General features: G+C 44.0%; 1 protein-coding gene across 3 annotated transcripts in view; it reads right to left on the bottom strand.

The window, feature by feature from the left end:
- The window catches only part of TEDC1 (tubulin epsilon and delta complex 1), a 70,334-nt gene that overhangs the window by 24,672 nt on the left and 27,365 nt on the right, over window positions 1-18,297 (bottom strand). The gene's annotated exons all lie outside the window — the stretch shown is intronic.

Genomic DNA, 18,297 nt, shown 5'->3' with positions numbered 1-18,297 from the left:
GTATTTCATAAACTGTACCATCTGCTGCATGAGGAATCCCTCCCTTTGTCTGAGAGCACTCAAAGGAGAGATGCTGCATTATAGGTACACAATTATAATTTTTTCACAAATATATGCATGATACACATGTATGCACACACATATACGGTGAAGGAGACATTCCAAGACTAAATATTTACATATCAGTAAAAAAAAAAAAAAGCTCTTGTAGAGAATGATAAGGTGAACAAATTTGCTATAAATCAGAGCTCACCAGCTTTAACAATTCTGGTCCTGACCATACGTTTGAAATGAACAATTTTAACACCAATCTGACACCAAGGGCAACTTTTTAAGATGACCACAAAGAGTGTAGGGCCTTGAGGAGAATGATAAAGACCAGACCAGTACCAGCTAAATCCATTTTATGGATTACATTTTATACAGACAACTATCTTCTACTAGCTTTGTTTGCTTTAGTTACCTCGTACATAACATAATTTAAGTAAGTACAAAGCATAAGTTGAGTTTGCAGTTTTATTATGCAGATATTTCTTGAAGAAAATGGAACCAAAGAAAGGAAACCACTTTGCAAGAGTAACTGCTGGAAATTGTATGCAGTTTGCCCTAAAACACTGCTGGATCCAAAGTACAATTATTACACATTTGCTCACACACCAGACACTTGGCATTACACTTAATGATTCTGCCAGTTTCAAGCTCAGCTGGGATATAAAAGGTGGAAGAATGGCTTTCTGTCTCCTTTTTTCTTTTCTCCTTTTTTTTTTTCCATAGGTACATCTGCAGCACAAATGGCTTACATTATGGAATCTGAGGCTTGCAAGAAAACCCAGCCAAAAAGTTGATTAAATATTCAGGCAACAGCGAAGTTACTTGACTTTAAAGTAGCTCTGTAATGTGGTCACGAGCTGTGTGTGATTGCAGTATGAATACTCTCATTGCAGCTGAAGAGGGCTGAAGGTTGGGATGGGGAGTTTTTCATTCTGAGCCTTCAAAAAAAGAGTGATCTTAATAAAAACACAGTCATCATCTTTATTCTCACCAGAATGTTAGAAGCACCATATGCCACTTGCTTTCACAGCACAACTGAAAGGATATGGTTCTGAAACTTCACCAAACCTCTACAGGATCTGCTGCAGTTAACTGACCTTAACAACAATCAAAGCTTCCTCAGCACTCTCCTAATCTCAAACCCTTTGGGATCTTTTGTATTTGGGTGCTGTTGTTGCCTTTTTTTTTAACTGTTTCATTAGTTATACAAAAGTTGACTCACCCATCTGACTCACCCATCTACAGCAAACTCACCTTTCACTCAGGTATTAACACCCTCAGAAACAGCAGGCCAGCACTGTGTGCTGGAAAGCTTGAGCCATAAATCAGTAATGGGATGACTCCAGCAGTCCTTGGAGGACAGTTTCCAGCAGAGCTGCAATACACCGTGGCAGCTTCAGGCAGGCCTGCAATAGCCAACATTTGAGTTTCCACCCTGAGGGACTTTAGGCACTGCTCCTGAATGCCAATATCCTCTGCCATCCTTTTTTTTACAGGCCTTGCAAGGCTTTGATGTTATTGCAGCATGGAGAATAAAGCAGAACGCAATAAAAAAATAATGTACTACAAATATCCTTGAGATACCTTAGCAAAAATCACAAAAACAAATAAATGTTCAAGGTTGGGAAGGGACAATGGATTGTATGTCCATGTGCTCTGAATTTGGTCACAAAGACAGGGTCCACATGCCCCAGGGGTGACAGGCTTTCACTCAGACATGCCTACACTTAGGAATGAACATTTCTGTCAGGCAGCTTCCTTCCCCCAAGCTCATCCTTTGCACGAGCCCCTCACGAGCATTTTGTGTTCTTTAAGAAACTCTGCTTTTTGAGACTTTGAGGCCACAACTGTGCATGTTTACCTAGGTCACACATCCCAGAGCTGGCATTTCAGAAACCAAAGCCCAAACTGTGCCTCTGCATCCCCCCCAAACTCAGCACTACTTCTTGGTCATTTACCCCCCAAACACAGCACCAATTCTTGGTCATTTACCCCCCAAACTCAGCACCACTTCTTGGTCATTTACCCCCCAAACACAGCACCACTCCTTGTTCATTTACCTCCCCAAACACAGCACCACTTCTTGGCCATTTACCCCCCAAACACAGCACCACTTCTTGGTCATTTACCCCCCAAACACAGCACCACTTCTTGGTCATTTATCCCCCCAAACACAGCACAATTTCTTGTTCATTTATCCCCCAAACACAGCACCAATTCTTGGTCATTTACTGCCTACAGGAGTTCACACACATGCCACGAGCAGTTCCACCTCTGATGCTACACCAACCATTCAAAACATAAAACAAACACTCAAGCTGTAACTAAAGCTGCCAGCCCATTTTCAGTGCACTGAGGACCCGATGTCACACCTCCTAATGAAATTTAAAGACTGAAGCCTGTAGAAGAGCATCAATTTTGTTTCATGAAGAAAAGCGAAGCAGTGAGTCAAAAAAGTGCCTCACGTGGGTATCTAAGTGATGCTTAAGGATAATGCCTGAAAATTGTGTTTCCCTCTACACAAAATTAAGACAACCAAATCCATTTCCCTCATTCTTCTGGAGGAAGTTATTGCTCTAAAATATTTACACTGACTGAAAAAGTAACGACAAATTCAAATTGCTAATCTCTGTGGAGAGGCAATTCCATAATGAATGCTGAGAGCACAAGCTTTGCAGGAACAACTTCTTTGAGCCTTTGTAAAGAAACCACCCCTGGTGCAAGCAACAGCTTTGCTACGGAGGGTGAAGTGTGCCTGGCTGAGCTGGCTCAGAGCAGGCTGCCAGGAAACCCCAGGGTGATACAGAAGGATGCTAACTCTGAGGAGAGCATGCCTTGCTTCCTCCAGCACGTGGCTGTGACCTCCAAAGCCAAACATGCAGCCCTCAGCACAGATCACAGACCTCAAGAAACACGGGGAGCTTCAGCAGCAGAAGGTGACAAGATGGCCAAGGTGGTTTTGGATACTTCCCTGAAAATATTCAAAAGCCCACAGCACACAGCCCTGTAATGTGCTCCTTCCTTGGGCAGGGAGCTTGGACAAGGTACCTCCAGAGGTCCTTTCCAACCCTGCCCATCCCAAGAGGCCAAAGCTGAATCTTCCTCAGCATCCCCAAGTGTAATTCGTATGTTGTTTAAACATATTTGCAATTACTTCTTCTGTAGAGATATTAATCTCTTTCATATTATTTACCACCATATTAGAAAAATCATTAGTGCCTGTAGACTGTTATGGAAATCAATATTTCATAAATTTGCAGCATAATGCACCCTTTTCACAGGCTCAGTTCCAGAGAGCTCCCCGCAACAAGTATTTAATCTCTGATGCCCACAGCTCATAATTCAACATCCATAGCACTGGCAAAACTATTTTTAATCAAAAACTGCCCTGCCTAAATGTTCAGAAAATCATTTTATTGTTAGACAGACAAAAAAATGGTCTTTCAGCAATAAATTCTGTTTCTTGGCTCAGAGACAAAACACTGCTAATTCATCACTGTTCATATATGTCTGTAGACAGAAAATTTGCACTGGACTCCTGAGCCCTGCAAACCTCACCTAAATGCCAACATCTCTGGAGAATTACTCAAGGCTTGAGACAGGGTTGGCTTAGCAGGAAAGCTTGTATGGGGAAGCTACCTAGGCTATAAACAATTCAATAATTGTTTAATAGGGAAGGGCTTTATTCAATGTGCAGTTGGGTAATCTGAATTCCAGTTCTGAATATCTCACAGGCACAGGAGAGAAGCTAAGTGGAGAAGCCCATTCCAAAAAAATGCAAAAAGGGGTAAACATTCATGGAAGTTATACCATTTATGGTACCAGAAATAAACCATAACTGGGATTAAAGCTTTAGAGACCCAACCAAGCATCAGATGAAACAGAAAGAATTCAACACATCTTCTCCTCTACCAATACAAAACTCCCTTAACTGAAAAAACCTGAAAACCTTGACAATTTAGAGCCTCTTAGCAAGCAGGTTTTCAGGTTTAAATTTAGTTTAAAATGGTCCACACAACCCAAATTGAACTTTGGCATGGCTAAGTTTCACCAAGAGAAACTGAGAAAATCTCAGTATCACAGCCATCTCAGGCTGGGACAAACAAACCCCACTGTAGGTGGACACACTCAGTGTTCCAAGTTTCAGCTGCACACTGTGATTTTCCAGAAGCAAAGCTGGTTTAAGACATTGCCACAGATCCCTTGAAGGCTAAAACAAAAATAAATAGGCCTGAAAACTAGAAAGTCACGCTAGAGTAGTGTGAAATACAAGCAGCTGAAGAGCACAAACCCACAGAACAACAAGCAGCCTCTAGGCACAAGGCAAATAAAGACCTTTTCTAATTTCTCTGCCTGTGAAATACCACTAAAAGCCAAGACAGAGCAGGAGGAGCAGTGCAGCCCAACCACCACAAGGCAGTGGATCTGAAAGGCTCCTGGAGGACAGAAGTGGATCAGAAGCAGGACTTCAATCTTTTGCAGAAGACACAATACATAAAATACAAAACACAGCAGTTTGGGGTGCCTGAGTATAATTCCAGATGCCTGCATATGTGCAAAATCTCCAACACTTAAACCAAAATATGAGACCTTTAAACCCACCAACACCAGTATCACACCACCACAGCTCAAACTCCATTGAGCTATCTCAGAGAGCAGGAAATCAAACCACTAGTTAAAAACTTAAATGGCAAAGACCATCATTATAAAATGCAACTGCTATTTGTGGAGGGATTTAGAAAACAGCTGTTTAAAATGCAACTGAGAGAAAATGTTATTTAAAACAAACAGAATGAGGCATTTGGCAGATAAAAATTGTATTACAGCTTTCACACTGATAGGCAGTGAACTGGGATGTATCAATGACATTCATTTGCAGAGGAATGGGTCAGTGAAGGGACCACTTGGCATTTTCCCCATGGAAACCTATTAAAACATGGGGAAAATACCAGGAAAAAGAAGCCTGAAGTTTTACACTTCAACAGCCAAGATCAATAATAGAAGAATGAAAAAGGTACATATTTTCTTCCCTAAAGGTACCAATGATTTTGGGTGCCTAACCTGGCATCCCTGAAAAGCCAAATTTTCAGGCAGTACCAAGTACCTGTAGCTCAGTTAAAGCACATCCAGTAGGTACCAAAAATCACAATTTACTTTAGAGGAATCTCAGCTAGAGGATTTCAAAGAAAAACATCAAATTGTATCACGGTACTGCCTGACAGCTGTTATTATTGTACTGCCAACCAAAACCCCCATGCAGCTGATGTCAAAAAAAGACCATTATTCTTCTGCTTTTATTCAGATTGTTTCTGTACACAGAACAAAGCATTATCTATCCATACTCATTTTTTTCCTTCCCTCCCCCATAAACTTGCCCATTTCCCAGTATTTTTAACAGGCCACAGACAATTAATTTAAAAATGTGTTCAAGATGTGGATTAGTCTAAGATTGCCACTTGATATGAGTACAGTTTCTCCCAGCTTAGCTCTCTGACAAGCCATCATAGACTGTTTGTGCATGCAGGTATTTTCACACATTTTAAAATGTGTTACTGACTAGAGAAACTACTAATTTAAAGTCTGCTAGAGTTCCTCATGTCAATTAATTTCTCTTGCTAGTCTCTTTCATACTCCTTTAAATTAAGCAACAAACTTTAAAAAGAACCACAAATCCAAATCTCTCGCAAAACATGAGTAACAGCTGATTTTATAACTCTATTTTCCCTGGCTATTTAAAAAAACAAAAATACCTGCCAGGAGAGCTGAGTTAACATTATAGGCCAATTGCACAGAAAGTTTAATTTTACAAGGCTGTAAAAACAGCTCTAGCAGTCTCCTCACTATCTGAGCTGCATTCTCACACCCAGAAAAGCAGCACAGCTCAGTTCAGCTTTCCAGCAGCAGTTCAGCTGTGGCCAGAGCCATTGCAATATATTAATTTAACTGTGGTCTGCTTCTTTAATGAGCAGTGAGGCTGGACAGAGGAGTGGTCCTGTCCTCCTTGACTTTCTGCATGGGTTAAATGGCCCCATTTAGGGATCACAAGATCATCATAGTTCTGGGGCACTTCAGGATCAGCCCTCATCAATAGCTGCACTTTGGCACAAAAGAAGAGTGAGAAGCTTCCTTTCTGTCAGAAGCTGGTAACTCATTTCTCTTTGGCATGAAAACAACAACAGGGTAAACTCTTCAAGCAGCTCTGCCCTTTCTAGTGACTTCTGTGAGCTTCAAGGCACAATTCAAGAGATGAGTCAGGAGTTTTGAAGCTCCTCACCCAAACTTTTTTCCCCTGATACTGAATTTGTCCTTCAGGGTCCAATACCCCAGATAAGATCCATTAGGCTGTACCAGCAAGATCCTTTCTGACTCCATCACCAAAACCTATCAGCAAGTGAGGCACTCTCACTCTGAGTCTCCTCTGCCAGAAAAGGCACGAGGCAGCACAGCATGACCAGGGGATTTGGATGTGGATACAGGACACTCCTCTCACCATACCAGCTTCAGCTGCTCATGGCACTTCCATCTTCAGCTTACAGGCATCAGGGATGATGCTGCCCCAACCTTTGCTGTAGCACAGGGGACCACAGTGCCTGCCTGTCCTCCCTGTGCTGACCCAGAGCATCCCCTGAGCTAGACACTTCCTCCCCTCACTGGGTTTGCCAGCATTTCCACCAGGAAAAGAACAAAACAATGGAATGAGAAAAAGTGATGACAAAATACCTCAGCCTTGTCTCTCCAGCTTATTAATTCCAGCTGCATTGTCTCAGGTGGAATTACATTCTAGTATATCACTGTCATTGTCACTGTCACAGCATTCAAATTATGTTAAGTATGGCATAAAACAAGCAAAAGCACAGAAGCAGCAGTGAAGCTCAGTACCATTCCATCAGTTCTGCTGCTGGCAGTCACAACCACGTGTTCACACCAGTGCAGTGTGGATATCCTGTGCTTCATGTGCCTCAGAGACACCTTCCTTTCCTGTGCTGGAGGAGTCTAACATATTGCTGCTACATAGTCCAACAATTTATGGAGTCTGTGATAAACCACTGCATCATTTTTCAAGGTCCAAGAACTCTATAAGCTTGGTCAGTAAAATGTGCTAAGCAATAACTCATCCCCAAAAAAATGGTGATGGCAACTACAGAACTGCAGCTCTATTAACTCCTTTCTTTTTGTATGGATAAGTTTAGCTGAAAGCAATATTAGTGACAAATTACAGCCTGGGGATATTTTCAGATCAAGGTAATAATGCTATGAGGTAGAATGATTTGCTTTAGTGTTGCTATATAATGCTGCCAGCTCCCTCCAACTGGACACTAACTGCAGCCAGAGGCCACCTTGCTTAAAAAAATATCTAAAGAAATATTTTAGCACTAAACCTGTCTGGAGTAATAAAAAAAAAAAAACCTCAGAGCATCCTTCCCAAGAAGGGGCAGTGGGAAAGTAAAATTGGGTAAAAAGTTCAACAACTAAGAGATTGATGGCTGATGATAAGCCAGTGCCTGGGAGCTGAGGGAGCTGGTTCCATGCCAGCACTGCTGAACCACACAGCTGGGAAGGAACCTCTGGAGGTCTCTAATCCAGTCTGCTGCTCAAAGCAAGGTGCTCAGGGCTCTGCCCAGCAAGTCCACAACACCATCAGCACAGAGGTCACCCCTTCTCCAGGATCTGGTTCCAGAGTTTGATCAATTCACAGCAATTTTTTCCTGTTTTACCTGGCCAGAATTTCTCATGTTCCAACTTGTGCCTGCTGCCTCTTCTCCTGTCCCAGAGCACCTCTGAGAAAGGCTTGGTCCATGCTCCAGCTCTGACCACCTCAGAGAGCTTACTGGATTTGTTCCTGGTCTTTGTGCTGGGACAGGGACACTGAGCACTCAGGCTGGCAGGGGGGCAGCATTCCTGCACTGCCCTGCCAGGGATGTGCAGAGGGGCAGGATTCCTGCACTGCCCTCCCAGGGATGGGCAGAGGGGCAGGATTCCTGCATTGCCCTGCCAGGGATGGGCAGAGGGGCAGGATTCCTGCACTGCCCTGCCAGGGATGGGCAGAGGGGCAGGATTCCTGCCTTGCAATCACAGGGATGTGCAGAGGGGCAGGATTCCTGCCTTGCCCTGCCAGGGATGGGCAGAGGTGCAGGATTCCTGCATTGCCCTGCCAGGGATGGGCAGAGGGGCAGGATTCCTGCATTGCCCTGCCAGGGATGTGCAGAGGGGCAGGATTCCTGCACTGCCCTCACAGGGATGTGCAGAGGGGCAGGATTCCTGCACTGCCCTCACAGGGATGTGCAGAGGGGCAGGATTCCTGCCTTGCCCTCCCAGCATTTCAGCTGGCAGTGCTCAGGATGCTGTCACTGCTGACTCCTGAGCCCCCAGCTATTGGTAAAGGGCACTGACCACCAGCTGAGCCCAGAGGGACCCCACAAACAGCCAGACACCAATCTGAGCTCAGTGGCCCAAACAATTTCCCACTGCTCCCTTATGCACACCCCGGTAACCAATTAGGCCACAAGGATGTTGGGATTTTCCTTCAGTGCTACACAAACACAGGCTCATTCTCTGGGCCTCCTGCCTTCCTCAAAGCTCCTTAATGACCTGTCCCTGCCTCCTCCTGGCATGGGACACTCCACCAGCAGCAGGATGTGAGGCACTGCAGAGGTGCAAAGTGCCTGTCCCAGAGCAGGTGGAACTGAACCAGCTGGGAACAGCAGGCATCAGAGGAGCAGAAACCATCTGATGCCACAGCCAGTTGCAGGGAAAGAGAATTGTTTTGATCATATTCATCTTTTGAGATTTAGAGCAGTTTAGCTCCTGCAGAGGCTTCTTTCTTCCTACAGCATGAGGAAGAGTCATTTATACATTTCTTCACTCTCCATCAATTAACTCTCCCTTCTCCTGTCAAGCCTGAACTTCCACTCTGATCTGCACCTTTCCATGGCTCTGCAAAGTGCTTGTCCATTTTCCAGACAGGATCTGGAAGCCAAGCCTCCCTACTTCTGGAGGGTGAGTAAAACCAGCAGCAGCAGCACCACAGGGATCAACAGGGAACTCGGGAGAGAATTACTCACCCAAGACAGCTGGTCCACTGCCTGCCCCAAGAGGAGACCACACAAAGTATTCAAAGGCAAGTCATTTATATTGAACTTTTTTTCAGCCTTCCCTTCTAAAATCAACTTCAGTCTGCCTCAGAAACTCCCAATATAAATTATCTCACACAATTTGACTGCTTTTGCTTCCACAGTGCACAGCAGGGCAGAGATTTCCCTTTCTTAAGAAGGATCAGGAACTTGGCTACAAGCAGACACTGCCTAAAAGCAGCTTTGAAGCCATTTGACCTCTGTAATTCTTCCTGAATTTACACGGATGACAAGGCTGGAATCTGTTCTGCCTCAGTTTTGCAAATGAGTACTTGGATCCACTGCTTCCAAGAGGTTTTAATAACTCCTACAGCAAACCATGTTTTATGTAAAAATGTCAGGAAAGGAACTGAAAACCATTTGCCCACAGCATTTCGGAAGGAAAATGACATGGCAGCCTACCCTCTCCTCCTGTAAAGTGAATCATTATAAAAGGCAGGAAAAATATTCTTTGTTCCTGCCATGTAGCACAGGGTGGGCAGCACAGGCTGTCACTGACAGCTCCTTTGCTTTCTTAGCACTTACTCTTGCCTTGCAGTGAAATGTGAGGGAGAAAAATTATGTCTGAATTGCCCAGCATTCTTTGGATTTCTGCTTTAAATTGTTTTCTCAGTAGCCACTCTCCCATTCTGCAGGAAATACAGAACAACCACCAAATCACCTCTTGTAAAACAGCACCCACTGCTGCTCCAGGAAGGGTGGGGAGGGTTCCCAGGCACACAGGCAGAAGGAACAAAATCCACCAGAGGTGTTTCCAGCCCCAACAACCTTCAGTGCACCAAGCTTCAAACCAACAGAGCCTTCGCACAGAAAAGCAACGAGCAGTAACTATCCTGAATTTTAAAGGGGATCAAAGCAGTCCCACTAGGAAGACAGAGCACTTCAAGGGATTGTATTGAGCATCTTCACACACATGTAAATGTGGATTTCCAACAGAGCTTCCCCTTCCTGGGGGCTCTGCAACTCCACCCATCCCAGCACAGCAAAGTCACCATATTTTCTAAAATATCCCTTTGCCAGGATTTTTCTCCTGAGAAGCCTCAGAAAAGAAATGTAAACAATAATTATCTGTTTGCTTGGAATGTGCTCTGGAGGCTGCTCACCAACAGGTGCATCTTTGATTGGTTCCATGTGAATTGTTTTTAATTTAATGGCCAATCCCAGTCCAGCTGTGTCAGACTCTCTGGTCAGTAATGAGTTTTTATTATTCATTCTTGTTTAACCTTCTGATGTCTCCTTTCTCTTTCTTTAGGAATAGAATAGAATAGAATAGAATAGAATAGAATAGAATAGAATAGAATAGAATAGAATAGAATAGAATAGAATAGAATAGAATAGAATAGAATAGAATAATAAATCGGCCTTCAGAGAACTTGGGAGTCAATTCTCATCTCTCACCTCACCCTGGGGACCCTCACAAAACACCACAGCACAGCAATTCTGGTGCACAGCAGCCCAGCAGCCACTCTGCTCCTGACATGACGCCACCAAAACACCAGAGACAGCTGGAGAGAGAGAATAAACCTTTCAACCACCAGAAGCTGGGGAGGTTTAAAGCCCATTCTCGCTCCACCATCCATCTGGGTGATGGCAGGGCACCAAGGGGAAAGCAGCAGTCCAGGAGTCTCTGGCAGGGTCAGAAAAGGGCTGCCCACACACCTGACCCTGCTCACCACAGAGCAGCATCAAGGGTACACTTCATAATAAACCCATCCTTTCAACCTCCTCTGAGCAACCACCATCACAATTGCAGCACTCTGGATCATTCAGCTCCCTCAAGCTTTCCTGTGTGAGCCTCCAGGCCTCCAGCATTTAGGTGCTGGAGCCCCATATATAATGCAATGCATCATCAGATCTGCTCTCCTCTGCAATATTAATGCCAGCTCCCATGTTATTTCTCATCAGCCTGACTACCATGCATGTAAAATGTCTAAAGTAACTGTTGTTGGAAGAGCAACACAAAACATTAAGTCGTTTAACAGGGGGGAAAAAAGCCTTGCCTTTCACTGGCAGTGCTGCTCAGAGCACATGGCAGGAAGCGTGTTTTACACCTCTAATGCACAGCCCAGCAGGATAAATGCTAAAGTTGGAAACTCTAGCATTCAAAGTTAAAAAGTGCCAGAATTCAAGCTGCCTGAACAACACCAATTTGACCCTCCCATGTGTATAAGGTCTAGCATTATGCAACCAAAACGTTTCCCTTCATAATCTGTCTCACCAAGGGCACAGATTGGCTGGTGCTCACTCCACATGCTTTTCCTTTTCCTTTCCAATGGCATATTATTCTGTTTGTTCTTCAGAGGGAAACCACAGCCTTATTTGTCACACATCATTCAAATCCCATTCTAAAAGCAGAATTTTTATCTTGAAGATAAACAAGTTATCTTCCCTAATGACCCATGTGAGACAAGATAATAGCATCGCTGCTGGGCTGCAAACGGGAAATGAAAACAAGGAGATGTAAGTAAAATGTTTCCATTGCTTTTGGATGCCTTAACTGAGACTTCCAAGATGTGATTTTCAGGAAATTTAGGAGTTACTATAAAGCATTTCATGGATACATCTACCCAGCACAGCTCAACAACTTGCAACCCTGTGCTCAGCCCTCCATGGTGTTGGGTTTCTGTGGTTGGAATGGCTCCTGAGGTATTGAAAAGTCTCTTTTTTCCCAGCCTCATGACCAAAGAAGTGGAGATTCGTCAGGTCTGCTTTTCAACGTTGTTTATTCTCTTATCTGTTCCATTCTCTCTCTGCCCTGCTGAGATCTGTCCAGCAGGTCGGGTTGTGGCACAGTCCCTGCCCTTGGGGTGGTGTTGGCTTTTTATACTAAGAATTACATGTACTTTATTTACAATAATTTTCCAATACCTATCACCTATGTTGTTAGACAGTCTGTCTCTACTCTAAACCAATCCAGAAGTGTCACCATCCCAGCAGAAGATGGAGGACAAGAAGAAGGAGAAGAAGGACAGGACATGCCCAGATTCCTCCATCTTGCCCCTTGAACCCCCATTCTAAATCCCCAAAATTCTAGTTTTTCACCCTGTGACAAATTCACTATCATTCTGTTCAAACTCTTGTGGCTTGTAAACCTTCACACAAAGTTGGTAATTGTTTCCATGGGCTAAAATCAAAGGCACAGGTGTTTGTGACTCTGTGCCAAGGTCTCTGAGCCCCTTGCCAGGGTGTGGAATCACCCAGGGCAGCCAGAGGAATGTCCTGGGTTCTGACACCATGGAAAGTTTAGTTAACCTGCCTGAGAATCCCAAGGCACAGGAGTCTGGCAGCACTCCAGGACAGAGGAGAACTGCCCCAGCTGCTGAGGCTTCCTTCCTCACCTTCATCAAGGCCTTCCTTCAGCACAGCAGTGAACACAAACAAATTCTCCTGCCCTCTGAACACACCATGGCTCCTAATAAACACACCTCACACTCCAAAACTGTGCTCCCCTTCAGATCACTGCTAACTTTGATGTTTGGAGAAAGACACTTTGGAAAACTCCTCCTGCAGCATCAGGAGGAGGTTGAACACTCAGAGCATCACAGGAGGGGGATGACATTTCCTGCAAGAGGGAGACTTCTCAGACTCCCACAAGGAGCAACACACTGAGCCAAGGCTTCAGACAGATCCTCCCCATTCACAGAGCAGCATCAAGGGTAATTTCCCTGTCCTAGTTTCCCTCTCCAATCTCAGTCTTCCTGTTTATATTCAGCCCCTCATGCCTCACTTGGTTTCTTTTCACTCCTATCATCTGAATTCTTTCACATCAGAGCTGCCCTGCTTCCAAAATGCTTCATTCAGGCTCCCTGTCCATGTGTCTCTCCCAGCTCCTGACTTCACTGGACAAGGGCCAGAGCCACAAGGTTCTTCATTCTCCATCCTATCCCTCCCCAGAGTCCTGCTCCAGCTCCCAACACAGTCCACATTCCCTGTGTCCTTCAATGACTATTCATTGGAGGACATTCGTTGGAATGGCTTGGCAAAAGCAAGTTAATGACAGGAAGAGAGGAAAACACTTTAAAAGGACAAAGCATTTACTATTTTTATTCCAAGTGTCCTGGTGAGCATAATTATGCAAATTCAAAAAACTTGTCATAATTGACCTTTTCAAAACATGTGTGTCCATGGGCCTAACATACAATTCTTTGGTGAACCTTGAAATTTATTAAAGGTCAGCAGCTCTAAAACTTAATTTCATTTAATCATTGAAGAACTTATTTAACATGCAGCCATCACTAATCATCAAGGAAAAACAAACTTGCTTGGAAACAGGTAAAAATTTTGATGCACTGGACCAGCAAAACCTGTAACTTTAAAAAGCTGTAAAAGAAAATTTTAAAAATGTTCTTGCTACAGAACCTAGCAGTTTAGTTGTTGTTCTGAAAATTTAACAAGGGTTCAGGTCCATCTGAAGCCCTGGAAGCAGATCTGGTAAATGGTCAGAAGTCACTACTGATTCAAACTAAGTTAATTCCAGCAGTTTATAGAGTAAGTCTAAAATCTCATTGTGTTTAGATTCTCCAGGGCTTGGCTGTCTCTTCTGAGCTACTCCTCCACGAACTGTCACAGGTCTTTGTGCTCCTTTGGGGAAAACTGTTCTCCACCCTTAGAATCTCATTTGCAGCAACACAGTCTCTGCCCACCTTGGAAACTGGTTCTTTGTGAGGAAAGCTCACCCAGAGCCTGGAAAATTCCTGGGAAAATGAAACTCCATGAAGATTTCTGAGACATCAGGACTGGCCAAGGAGGGATTTTGGACAGAACAGCCCAAAAAGAAAACCAAACCAGGAAAACTTCAGGTTTTCACAAACACTTACAAGCCCCAGTGCAGCTACTCTTATGCTATCTTATTTTTTATGCAGGAGCCAATTGAGAAATTTCAGGTTGGTTTTTTTTTTTTTCTTCTAGGGAAGTAAAACACGATTTTACTTTACAAATAGGCAAAGCTGCCCTTAATTAGACCAGGAGCTACAACACAAAATACTGATCCCATCCAAGGACAGAAAGGACACAACTATGGCTTTTACCAAGGGAATGAAACAATGAACACATGAACAGCTGAGGGCCAGACCAAACAGAATTAGTTGCCAGAGCACCACAGATGATCATGAATCTATGACAATTTATACCAGTGAAGGCAAGTTGCCCTTGAAGCTCAAGGACATTTTTTCACTAAACACCAAACCTTTTTTCTGGAATTTACATGCAGTACAAGCCTTCATTTCCTGCCTTAAATCTTCTGCCCAGCAGCATCACAGCCTATAGAATGAATGTCTTTTTTTCCCATTGGTATCTACACTCTGAGAAATGTGTTGCTTGAACTGCTTCTTGTACAACAGATGGAAGGACATTCTAAAACATCAGATGGCTCCCTAACAGGCTCTTTGAAATTCAAATAAGGTTACATATCCTTCACCTCACCATACAAGACCACAACAGGGCTGATTACAGAAATACCAGCACAGGTCTGTGTCAAATCAATACCATGACACGGTGTCAAGCTTATCAGAGGGGCTGAACTGTTTATTTTCATTTGGCACCTGCCTGCAGTGCCTGTCACCACCAGGAACATTCCAGGAAGTCCCAAGCAGCCAACACAAGGACACCAAATATAGCCTGGGACACAGCAGCTGGAACTGTCCTGCCACAGTTATTCCACTTTCATCCAACGGGATGAACAACCTGGGATCCATTTCTGGAGATAATGCAGTGGCACAGTGACTGCTCAGCAGCCAGACAAATACCTTGTGTTAGCTGACAGAGCTGATTTGGCAGCTCTGCCCCCACACATGTTCCAGGAGGTGGTGCTGTCCCTTGGATGCACTGAAATCCCTGCTTTGTCTTGGCAGAGAAAAACTGCAGCAGATAAGGGGCACTTTATGCAAGTGCAGAGCCCATGATACCAACTGAAGACTCAACTTTTTGATGAAAAAGTAACTCTTAAATGCACATTTAACATTTCTGAGAATTCCAAGACCGTCAGCTCCTCATGCTTCCAACGTGAGTGCACTTGCTCTGGCAAGAACAGCAGCTCTGTAGTGCTTTGCATGAATTCAAACCACGGCCTATTACTCACAGAGAATAAACCTGCTGTGTCACCCATCTGTAACAGCCATCTGGGACAGATGTTTTAAATGGAAACTGCAATGAGATTTAGGCTTCCCTGACAACCTACCTTACATCTTGATCAGTTATCCCTCAAATGACCCAATAAGAAATTATGGATCCCACCTGACTGAAGGAAGCAATACAGATACTTCACACTGGTGTCCTTTCCTGATAAATCAGCAGCCCAGAAAGCAGATCAGTGCTGTGCCTGCACATCCTACCCCATCCCACCCAATTCCTGCTGCTTGGAGAGCTAAAGCTCACTTGAATCGTTTATGGGCATGGAATTGACCATACATTATGTATGCAAAGTCAGACAGACTATTTGTTTGCTCCCATTTACTTGCTACCAAGAACCTTAGCTTCTTATGCCAAATAAATCACCTTTAAAACATGTTAATGATCAACAAACATAAACATTCTTCATAAAATTCTGAAACAAAATTATTAGCTATTCACATCCAAGTTCTATAAATTTCACTGCATGTCCATCTGGCAGACATCTGCATTATTTATTTGCTGTCACACTCAGTAAATTGATTTACTGGCATTTAAAGGTGTCATCTTTACTCATTACAATTTCAGTGATCACTCCAGCGCTGCCAACATTGCACCAATGACCTGAGTTTCAACTTCTAATCTCTCCTAAGATTGAATTCCACATACAAAGCAGTATGTGAAGAGACAGAGGAAACTGAAGGACTAAGGTGCTTTGATTTAAAGTTCATTGATCTCTATACAGTAACAATAGGGTGAGAAAGTTAATTTAATGACTCAAGTGCAACACACACTTTTCTGAGCCCAAGGTAAACTTCAGAACTGGCAACACTGCTGTGCAGAGTTAATACAGGTGGACTTGATAGACAAGAAAGAGGAATGAGACCATTGGAAAGGATTAGTGCCCTGGAAAGTTTGGGGCAGATGTGGCCACATCACCTGTGTACTCTCCCAGCTGTGCTTCCCAGCTCTATCAGCAGCAGTGCCAGAGACCAGAACTCCATTCCTGCCCTGGAGATATTTCAGGCTGGCAAACAGCAGCAGCCCCTGCCTCACCCCAGCTGCTGGGGGAGCCATTTGAACACAAGCAGTACCCATCAGCTTGGAAAATGCATCAGATCACAAGAGACTCAGGATGCATTGGAACTAAGTGATAAGTGCAGGAGATTTCCACAAGAAGATGCAATGACCCCCCCCCAAGCTCCCTAACTTGTGTGGTCCACCACAAGCTCAGGCCCACAGCTCCAAAGCCATCCCCACTAACCAAGGAGCCAGGCCCACAGCTCCAAAACCATCCCCACTGTCCAAGAAGCCAGGCCCACAGCTCCAAAACCATCACCACTGACCAACAGCTCCAAAACCATCCCCACTGACCAAGGAGCCAGGCCCACAGCTCCAAAAACCATCCCCAGGGACCAACAGCTCCAAAACCATCCCCACTGACAAGGAGCCAGGCCCACAGCTCCAAAACATCCCCACTGACAAGGAGCCAGGCCCACAGCTCCAAAGCCATCCCCAGTGACCAAGGAGCTTCTGAGCTTCCAGTGGACACTGAGCTCCAGCTGAAATAACAGCACCTCCCGTCCTGTGCCAGCCCCAGGCAGCACAGGAACCAAACTCTGCAGTGACCTGCAGCTCACAGCCACACACATGCACACAACCACAGCCAAACCACAGGAGAAGCTGGAGTTTGATCATGCCTCACTAGAGAAAAACATAATTAAAACCATTAGGTTTGGAAGACTTCCAGCCCTATGAATCTGACAAAGACATTTATGATGATAGAGGAATAATAATGTCCAGTAAAATCCCTGTACATAAAAGCACTAAAAGTGTTTTACAGTCAAAAATCCAAGGAAAGAACATTTTAAGTAAGTTAATATGCATCTTCTATAGAAAAGGAGCAGCGTGACTTGTACATTTCATAAAGTGAAGCTTGACTTCACAGCTATCTGTATCCTATCACACTTTTCCTGTCAGACTAAACATCTCTTGTTTTGATGCAAACAGAGCAACTTCTCTCGCAGGGTATTTTTGATTAAAATGAACTCGAGGCTTAAAAAAGAAGAGCCCAAGTCCCTTCTGTGATAGCAAATTTCTGATGCTGCAATCCACTTTGCACTGCTGGGCTTTGAAGGATGCCCAGGATGAGAAGGAATTCATAACCCCCTCCACCAAGAGGGGTGCATTACATACTGACTCTTTTTATTCATCCATGCAGCAGGTTCTTACTTGAGGTAACATTAAGAGAAATGTCTCATTTACTTGAAAAGACAAAAAAAAACAATTTCACAGTTGTTGGAGAAAACATTTGGCAGAGTGCTGCCATCTGCACCAATATTTGAAAACCAAGCCATTCAAACACTCATAATTTACTTAATCTTAGCAAGATATTTGAAAATTAGAGGCTTTTTATTACATTTTCCAACCAAAGCAGGATCACTTTGCATATGGAGTATTAGATCCATCTGGAAAAGTGACACTCAAAACAACAATGCCTTTTCAAGCCCATACCACCTTGCTGCACCAGGCTCTTCATACATACTGAGCACATGACTTCCAGAAGCTGCTTTTGGGAAACAAGGGTAAGGGGAGATAAAATCGACAAAGAATGTTCAAATAGTGGCCATAACAATTATAAGGCTCTCAAAAGCATCTATATTGAAGTGCTGGGATGATTTCCTGCAATTTCTCCTGTTTATTTTAAAATCAGCCTCAAGGGAGCAGCTTACAACACCTTTCTTGAATAGGTCTGAGAGCTTTAAGAGGTTAAGAATTTCACAGCTGATTATACTGACAAGTAATTCCAATTTTGGATCAGCCCGAGCAATAAGGGACATAAGAAAGGAATTTCCAACACACATGCACTGGAGCTGAAGCTGTTTGGGACTGCACCTGTCAGAGCCCAGAAACTGGAGACAGACTGTGGCCACTTGTAGTTTATTTAAAGAAAACATCTTCTGTCACCCTGCCTCTCAGTCATCACCCTGGTTTTGTTTCACGTATTTGC

The sequence above is a fragment of the Zonotrichia albicollis genome, chromosome 8 (genome assembly GCF_047830755.1).
Source record: "Zonotrichia albicollis isolate bZonAlb1 chromosome 8, bZonAlb1.hap1, whole genome shotgun sequence".
NCBI classification, from domain to species: domain Eukaryota; kingdom Metazoa; phylum Chordata; class Aves; order Passeriformes; family Passerellidae; genus Zonotrichia; species Zonotrichia albicollis.
This window is presented reverse-complemented; position numbering and strand designations above follow the sequence as displayed.